This window comes from Syngnathus scovelli, chromosome 19, assembly GCF_024217435.2.
Source record: "Syngnathus scovelli strain Florida chromosome 19, RoL_Ssco_1.2, whole genome shotgun sequence".
NCBI lineage: Eukaryota > Metazoa > Chordata > Actinopteri > Syngnathiformes > Syngnathidae > Syngnathus > Syngnathus scovelli.
The window spans coordinates 8,582,419-8,591,973 of record NC_090865.1 but is presented as its reverse complement, the minus strand read 5'-3'; positions in this window follow the sequence as shown (position 1 = coordinate 8,591,973).

The following is a 9,555-nucleotide window of genomic DNA, read 5'->3' as shown; positions in this document are numbered from 1 at the left end:
ATTGTCTCCATCCATCCATCCATCCATCCATCCATCCATCTTCCGCTTATCCGGAGTCGGGTCGCGGGGGCAGCAGCTTTAGGAGGGACTCCCAGCCACTTCATCCAGCTCATCCCGGGGGATCCCAAGGCGTTCCCAGGCCAGTTGAGAGACATAGTCTCTCCAGTGCGTCCTGGGTCGTCCCCGGGGTCTCCTACCAGTGGGACATGCCCGGAACACCTCCCCAGGGAGGCGTCCAGGAGGCATCCTGATAAGATGCCCGAGCCACCTCATCTGGCTCCTCTCAACCTGGAGGAGTAGCAACTCTACTCCGAGTCTCTCCCGGATGACCGAGCTTCTCACCCTATCTCTAAGTGAGAGCCCGGACATCCTGCGGAGAAAACTCATTTCGGCCGCTTGTATCCGGGATCTCGTTCTTTCGGTCACGACCCATAGCTCATGACCAAAGGTGAGGGTAGGAGTGTAAATCGACCGGTAAATTGAGAGCTTCGCCTAATGGCTCAGCTCTCTCTTCACCACGACAGACCGGTACAGGGTCCGCATTATTGTCGACGCTGATCCGCCTGTCGATCTCACGCTCCATCCTCCCCTCACTCGTGAACAAGACTCCAAGATACTTGAACTCCTCCACTTGGGGCAGGATTTCATCCCCGATCCGGAGAGGGCATTCCACTTTTTTCCGACCGAGGACCATGGACTCGGATTTGGAGGTGCTGACCCTCAGCCCGACCGCTTCACACTCGGCTGCGAACCGTTCCAGTGAGAGCTGGAGATCACGGCCTGAAGAAGCCAACAGCACCACGTCATCTGCAAAAAGCAGAGACGCGATGCTGAGGTCCCCAAACCGGACCCCCTCAATGCCTCGGCTGCGCCTAGAAATTCTGTCCATAAAAATTATGAACAGAATCGGTGACAAAGGGCAGCCTTGGCGGAGTCCAACCCTCACTGGGAACAAATCCGACTTACTGCCGGAAATGCGGACCAGACTCTGGCATCGGTGATACAGGGACCGAACCGCCCTTATCAGTTGTCATCCTAGTAGCACTGCGATTGGCTGGCAACCAGTTCAGGGTGTCCCCCGCCTACTGCCCGATGACGGCTGGGATAGGCTCCAGCACGCCCGCGACCCCCGTGGGGACTAAGCGGTTCAGAAAATGGATGGATGGATCCTAGTAGCAACGGGGCTCCACATGCCAGGTGGATCCTCTGCTGCGTTGTGGTTGGAGTGTGCTATGGTCTATGGACTCATTTGAACAGACCAAGTGACAATGTTGACCGTGGAAAACGATGGTCACACGATGAGAACTTTGAGGACTGGTCATGGGACCCCAGAAACCCATACGAAACCAACACTTGGTACTGGTATGTATAGTTCACTGTGAGCGCTCACACACAAGAGGGGTGTTATGTGTGTTCGAAACTCCCCCCTTCCTCCACACAAGTTCACTTGGAGGCCAGAGCAATGAATGTCACTGAAGCGAAATGTATGGCATCCATGGGAGGAGTTGGATATCAACACCGTGCTGTCACAGTCAGTGATGCCGACCCTTCCCGCCCTGGACTTGCAGACGGTGCCTGTGATCGGCTTTTCTGGACAAATCTCAGTATGACTGTTAAAGGACGGACATTGCCGCAAGTGGCCTACACAGAGAGACCAGCTGTAGTGAATTACACACGTTACATCCAAGGTAACGAGACCCACAAATGCATTAACGACGACTGCTCTCTAGGAGGAAACTGGATGGGAGCTTTGGACATCACCACTGAGTGTCAGGATAAGAGAGCCATTTCAGGTGGTGAGGGCTCTCCGACCAACATGGCTGCACCATCAAACGGAACATACTTCATACAGAATGGCTGGTGGCTTTGTGGTCACAAGGTTTATCTGATGCTGCCCGCCAACTGGACAGGAGTGTGTGCACCAGTAGGGGTGACAGACCACACCTACAGGATACAACATCGTCAGCTGATGACAGCACACAACTCTTCTGGACGTCGACGCAGGGCGATTGCAACCTTTGACCCTCATGACCCCGTCTGGGGTGCGAATGTTCCAGACGACCATAAAGTATGGTCCGTCGGACACAAAGTTGTTCATGCACTTTTTCCTTGGATTGGAGTTGGAAAACAATCACTCTTCATCGAGACACTGAACTATCATTTTCAATGCTTTGTGAATCTCTCACTGCAAGTCAACGATGGACAAAATCGAGAGATTCTGGCTATTAGACTGATGGTCTTGCAAAACAGGATGGTTCTGGACTTATTGACGGCAGCACAAGGTGGTGTGTGCCACATTATTGGGACTTCCTGTTGCACATACATACCAGGAGAAAATGACACACACATCAACGAAACCATGGATTCACTGAAGAACTTACAGCAGGCCATGTCAAAAGACAACGTCCCACATCAATGGGATTTATTTTCATGGCTATTCTCTGGCGCTTGGTGGCAGTTGCTGTTGAAACTAGTGACACCTGTGCTTGTTGTGCTGGTGTTGTTGTGCTTGTTTACGACCCGTGTTATCCCGTGTTTGAAGTCTGCTGTGACGAGGGTTGTCTTCTACCGTCGCACAAGTACATATACAACTTCTCAGACATGATGGATGTGATGACTATAATGTGCTGCGAAACGTGGATTGCGTAGATGCTGTTTAGCTGAGCATATTTTACAGAAACTTGATGATTTGACCGTCGAAAATGCCTCGCAAGTGATGGATACAATGATGTACTGTTTCTGTGTTTTTCTTTTTCTTTTTTTATTGATAGCATTCTGGTCGCCTAAGGCAGTGTGAGACTTTTCCTGCATTGAAACATCTTGCCGCAGGTTTTTCACTCACGCACTAAATTTGGACTGGAGTATTAAGTATTAAGGAAAAGCCTCATCTTCACTGGAAATAGTTGCTGTCATTGTTGTTGTTTGTATCATGTATCACCCTTGACAATCCCGAACCCACCCACTATCATCTGTTATTTATTGAGTTTTTTTATTATTTTTTCTATTCTTCTTTCTTCGTTATATTTTCTTGCTTGTATTTGTTGATTGGGGTGACATAATCATATGATAAACAGGAGGGATATATTAGGGTTGGCTGTAATAAATAACCTAGCTAGATTAGTTTTATGCTTAAATTGGAATGTAACCTGTAATAAATAACCTAGCTTGTGTTGTCTTACACAACGTCGTAAAACACCCCCTAATATGCTTGGACCAGAGGTCAGAGGCTTCAACTCCATCCTGTCCACTCTCACCCCCACCCTGTTTCTTATCAATAAAAATGCTCTTGCAAGAGGCCTGAGTCAGACCTCATTCGATCATCGCTGTATGCACAGCGACGAATGACTCCATTTGCAAGTGCTTAAAAAGGGCATACTCTCCACGTGTGGTTCTTGCAAAAATAAGAATAAGAATAATAACAGAGACCTCCACGCTCCAGGTCACTGGCACCAGTTAGACCTGATCATAACACGCACTTCTGATCTCAGAGGCATCCTTCAAACACGCAGTCTCCACTGTGCAGTCTGTGACACAGACCACTCTCTTGTGCTCTGTCGAGTCAAGCTACAGGCAAAAAACCTACACAGGTCCAAACCATCGCATCGCAGCAGCAAAACAACTGACCCAACCAAAGCTACAGCCTTCCTCTGTGCCTTAGCGGTCTCCCTCCACGACCCACCCCTGTCCAGCTCTGCCCAGCAGTACTGGGATGGCTTGAGGGATGCCATACACAGCACGGCCCTGTCAGTCTTTGGCAAAAAGCAGGGAAAGCCAAACGACTGGTTCAATGCCAATTTAACATCATTGGCACCAATCCTTGAAGAAAAACACGTCGCACTCACAAATTACAAGCACACTCCAAACACCAAAACTCTACAGGCCCTCCGATCTTCTAGGGGGAAACTCCAACAAGCCGCGAGACGTTGTGCCAATGACTATTGGCTACAGCTCTGCAGCAACATTCATGCAGCTGCTGACACAGGCAACATCAGACTCATGTTTGACGACATCAAAAAGGCACTTGGACCCTCACCCCGCACAATCGTCCCATTGAAATCAGCTTCGGGAGAAACCATCGCTGAACACTCTAAGCAGCTGGACCGCTGGGTGGAACACTACTCAGAGCTCAATGCCAGGGACAACAGTGTCTCTGATGCAGCCCTCAGGCATGTAGGGCATCTACCTGTTATGGAAGAGCTCGACATGGAACCAACGACTGAGGAACTAAGCAAAGCAATTAACAGCCTGCCCAGCGGAAAAGATCCAGGCACCGATGGGATAACAGCCGAAGTCCGCAAGTGTGGGAAGCCTGGTCTTCAGCATAGACTGCACGAGCTCTTATGCCTGTGCTGGAAAGAAGGCTCTGTCCCACAGGACATGAGAAATGCCAACATTGTCACCTAGTACAAAAACAAGGGAGACAAGAGTAACTGTAACAACTACCATGGCATCTCCCTACTCAGCATTACCGGTAAGCTCTTTACTCGAGTTGTACTAAATAGACTCCAAGTCCTCGCAGAGAAGCTCTACCCAGAGTCACAGGCAGGGTTCAGAGCAGGAAGATCAACTCTGGATATGATCTTCACCGTGAGACAGCTGCAGGAGAAGTGCAGAGAACAACATAAACCTCTCTACATGGCCTTCGTTGACTTTACCAAGGCTTTCGACCTGGTGAGCAGGAGCGGCCTCTTCCAACTGGTGGAACGGATAGGTTGCCCGCCAAAACTCCTCAGCATCCTTCAGTCTTTCCACACTGACATGAAAGGTACTGTCCAGTACGACGGGTGCACTTCTGAGCCCGCTGTGGTGTCAAACAGGGATGCGTGCTGGCACCCACTCTGTTTGGGATATTCTTCTCTCTCCTCCTGCGCCAAGCCTTCGGCGCATCAACTGAGAGAGTTTACTTACACACTAGGGCAGACGGCAAACTATTCAACCTATCCTGACTGAGAGCAAAAACCAAGGTCAGACCACTCACCATTCGGGACTTGTTGTTTGCTGATGATGCAGCACTGGCAACACACACTAAGGAACACCTGCAGATTCTCCTAGACCGGTTCAGCCAAGCATGTCAGGACTTCAACCTGACCATCAGCCTAAACAAAACCAAGACAATGGGCCAGGGGACCACTGTCCCACCCTCCAAAACCATCAACAACTACACACCGGAAGCTGTAAGCAGCTTTATCTATCTTGGGTCTACCATCACCTGCAATTTGTCACTCGATGCTGAAGTCAGCAGCCGGATTGGGAAAGCAGATTCTACCTTTGGAAAACTGACATCCAGAGTATGGCAGAACAGCAAGCTCACCATCCATACAAAGGTGCAAGTGTACAGGGCCTGTGTCGTCAGTACACTCTTGTATGGCAGCGATGCCTAAACTCTTTATGCACATCAGGAGAGAAGGCTGAACTCTTTCCATCTGCATTACCTGACACGCATACTGGGCATCACCTGGCGGGACAGGATCACAGACGGTGCAGTCCTGGAGAGTGCACAGCTCCCCACTATGCTCTCCCTGCTGAAGCAGCGGCGTCTCTGTTGGCTGGGCCAAGTCTTTTGGATGGAAGACGGTCGTATGCCAAAGGACATCTTACGTATATGCAGAGCTAAAATCAGGCAAAAGGCAAGTAGGCCGCCCACTGCTCCGCTACAAGGATCTCTGCAAACAAGACCTCAAATCCTTTAACATCAACCCAGCCACCTGGGAAGACGTCACCCAGGATCACCACAAATGGCAACAGGCTCTCCGAAACGGGCTGCAGACCCACAAAATCACCCTGGCTCAACATCGAGAAACGAAAAGGAAGTTGAGGAAGCAGCAAGCCACCATGCCCCCACCTTCACCGGCCCACACCTGTAACATCTGCGACCGTGTCTGTCTCTCACGGATTGGACTCACCAGCCACAGCAGACGCTGTGCAAAGAACACCTAACCTCCATACACAATAACTCTATGGTCTTTCGAGACTGTGATGCCGATGAGGCTTTGACCAAACGCTCTCCTTTCAAAAGCACATTAAATACATAACTAGAATTGCGTTTTTTCACCTTCGTAATATTGCTAAGATTCGTCCGACCATCTGGACCGGTGATGCGGAAACTATTACACATGCCTTTATTACGTCGCGCTTGGACTACTGTAATGCATTATTCTCTGGTCCTCCTAAGTCCAGTATCAAAAGTCTACAGTTAGTACAAAATACTGCTTCAAGGCTGCTCTAACGGACAAGAAAATTTGATCACATTATCCCAATATTAGCCAACTTATATTGGCTCCCGGTCCATTTAAGATGTGACTTCAAGGTTCTTCTATTAACCTATAAATCATTGCATAGCTTAGTGCCTTCATATCTTGTCGACCTATTCGTTCCTCACGTTCCGTCTCATAACCTCCGCTCGCAAAACGCTAGTCTTTTAGTGACCCCGAGGGCCAAAAAAATGTCTGCAGGGTCTAGAGCAGGGGTGGGCAAACTTTTTGACTGGCGGGCCGAATTTGGTTCTAAATTTAGACCGGGGGGCCGAACCAGGAGCAGATGGATGTAGTGTTTGTGTGAAGTAATAGAAAGGACATGTAAAGGTCATTGCATAAAAGGTTTGTACTTTTAGTAGGTAGTGAAGAAATGGGGTCGAAATACAAAAAGTCCTGCCTAACTACAAAAACAGATATTCTCAAACCTCATTGAATAAAGTACATAGGCAAACAAGTATATTCACATATTAAATCAATAACAGAAACATTTTAAGCATGTAATTATACCTACACACCAAATCAATAAAGAAGACATAACTAGACATTTTTGATAGGTGGTATTGACAAAGGTTTTTATAACTTTATGATCTGATATGTATTTCTGTGCACACAAATGTTTTTTGATACATTGCCTGAATAGGTTAATGACCCTTAAGGAACTGTTTAATGCATGCCTGACAATTTTCTAAATCACGGACACTGCCAAAGTCGTTTAAAAATGTTCAGTACTTGATTATATTTTATGTTTTGATTAATGCTAGACGCCAGTTTTGGATTACTACTGAAAGTTCTGGACAGAGGGAAATGTTTTTCCTAACAATGAAAAGATGTGCGTCAAAAGATAGTGTCAAAATAAACAAATGCATGGTAAATGGTGAGTAAGAACTTTGCATAGTCAGGGAACATTAACAAATTGATGATGTCACAGCCAAAAGTTCACATAATTCCGTACAAAATGACAAAATTGAAAGAATGACGAACGGGCGGTGTGCGACAGTGGGCGAAGTGGATGTATGTGCAAGAATGGTTTACAGGAAGGGCACTTGGCGATAAAACCGGTCGAGGTACCAGAGGAAGAGCGGCAGGAGGAAAACAACCAAGAACCCGGCCAAAGGTGATCGCCAAGGCCGAAAGACGGAAAGGAAAACAACAGCCGCCACACACACCGAATTGCCCATAATCAGCACCCACCCCCATGGAACCAGCTCTCACCGAACCAGCACCCACTCCCATGGAATCAAACTCTCCTGCGAAAATTGCCACACCCCCTGACTCATCACCCATCAAACTCGGCCCACACTGGCATGTGCAACTGAATATAAGCTGACCAAAGAACCTTGAACATTGCCTTTTCTGAATGGAGACTCTCTGCTCTTGCGCATGGTCGCATGAAAGGCCCAGCGCTGTATTGTACTTTCCTGAAAACAGAGCTTTCTTAACAAGAATTGTGATTGAACTCAACCAACCTGTGTAAGTCTAAATTTTGTTTCGGTGTCTTAGCCTTTTCCTAAAACTGAAGAAATAAAACAAGCACACAGTGAGTAAATTGGATAACAGGTGATTGGCTATGGCTTTTGCCATGAGGCGTGGATAGCGCACTTCCCAAATTGACGACCAAATCCAACAGTAGTAAAGCATGGATATTCAAAAAAAGCTTTTTGAAAACAAATGCATTTATTAACAGCATTAAAAAAAAATCACCCAAAAATTACTATCGGTGATTCTCATTATAAACAACATTGTTATTAGGAATAATAGTTTCCATCACTTCTGCGCCTGCAGGTCAGATTTATGAAATATGTTTATCTAGGCGAAATCACATCAAACGGCAAACATTCTGACCAAATACATCATCTTGAAGAATCAGTGAAAGAATACATCTAAATAAAGTAATAAAGAAATTAATAGTATTGTTGGTCTCCATTATTTGCAAGTGCATCATGGTCTGGAGTAAAATTTGTTGTGGTAATTCTTAGTATAGCGCTGAGGTGTCGGTCCTTTAACCTAGATCTGTGACGGGCTTTGCTGACGTTCATGTGGCTGAACGTCTGCTCACACACGTAAGTCGAGCCAAATTGTCTACTCTTTTTTTTTTTAAACACTCAGCACTCAGTGTCCACCTTTCTTTTCCTCGGGCCACTCATTTTAATGGAAGGGTTCCAGGGGAAGGTTTGTGGGTGGCATTAGTGTAAAACTGTATCGGAAAGCTCAGCGCGCGAATTACGAGAATGCTGGCGTCACAGCCCACACTTGAAATTCTAGGAATTCACTGGGGAGCCAAGCGGGCGCTAGTCTGAAAAAGTTTGGGAACCACTGCTATAGAAGGATGTGTACTACTAGTTTGGTCAGCTGCAGCTACTGATGTACTTTTTCTTCTTCTTCTTCGTCTTCTACTTCTTCTTCTTCTCGTCATTTAACGGCGGACTTTGCCGCCACCCCCCGGATGTGAACGTCACTTTTTTCAAGTTTTGTATTTTAGTATGTATAGCTGAAATAAGTACAAAAATTCCTCACTACATCGCGTTTTTTTTTATCGCGGTTTCACTACATTGCAGATTTTTTTTTTCCAAATTAAAAAAAAAATAAATAAAGTCAAAGTAAAACTTCTAAATTGAGGAATTATGGCACAAAACCTGCCCACACCCCAGCAGAAGCCAGGGAGTGCCCACACAATTGCAGTGCCTACACTTGTACATTTTTATTTAAAAAAAAAAAGTTATAATAATAAGAGGCTGCTCCTGTTAGGGGCCGTGACAGCAGAGTAATCTTTTCCAAATCTTTTTGTCCTGTCACACCAACCATCTGCATGTCCTCCCGCACCACTTCTACAAAATTAAAATGCAACATCTTCATCTCTGCCACACTCTCCATTATTTTGGCCAGTTGAGATTTCCAAGCCTCGCTTCTAACATTCTTTCCCATAACTTCATGCTATGCCTGATCAACATAACACCTCTGTAGCTACTGCAGTTCTGCGCATCGCTTTGATCTGAAATAAAAAATAGGAACCAGCACCTTTCCTCAGGCATCTTCTAGCTTTTTAAGGATTTCTATTAAACAATCTGGTCAGAATCTCCCCTGCCATCTCTACTTGATAGTTCCATGCTGCCACTGGAATTTCATCTGGGCCAATTGCCTCTCCTTTCTCCATCTTGACATATGTCAGGGTATGAGTTTTATCTATGCTTATTTTTCTCACTCATTGGCAGCCCCACAGAGGGACTTGAAGCGGCTCCACAGAGAGACGTGGTGTGCCAACAGAGGGACCCTGGTAGTATCAACGGTTTTTGGTGACCTCAGT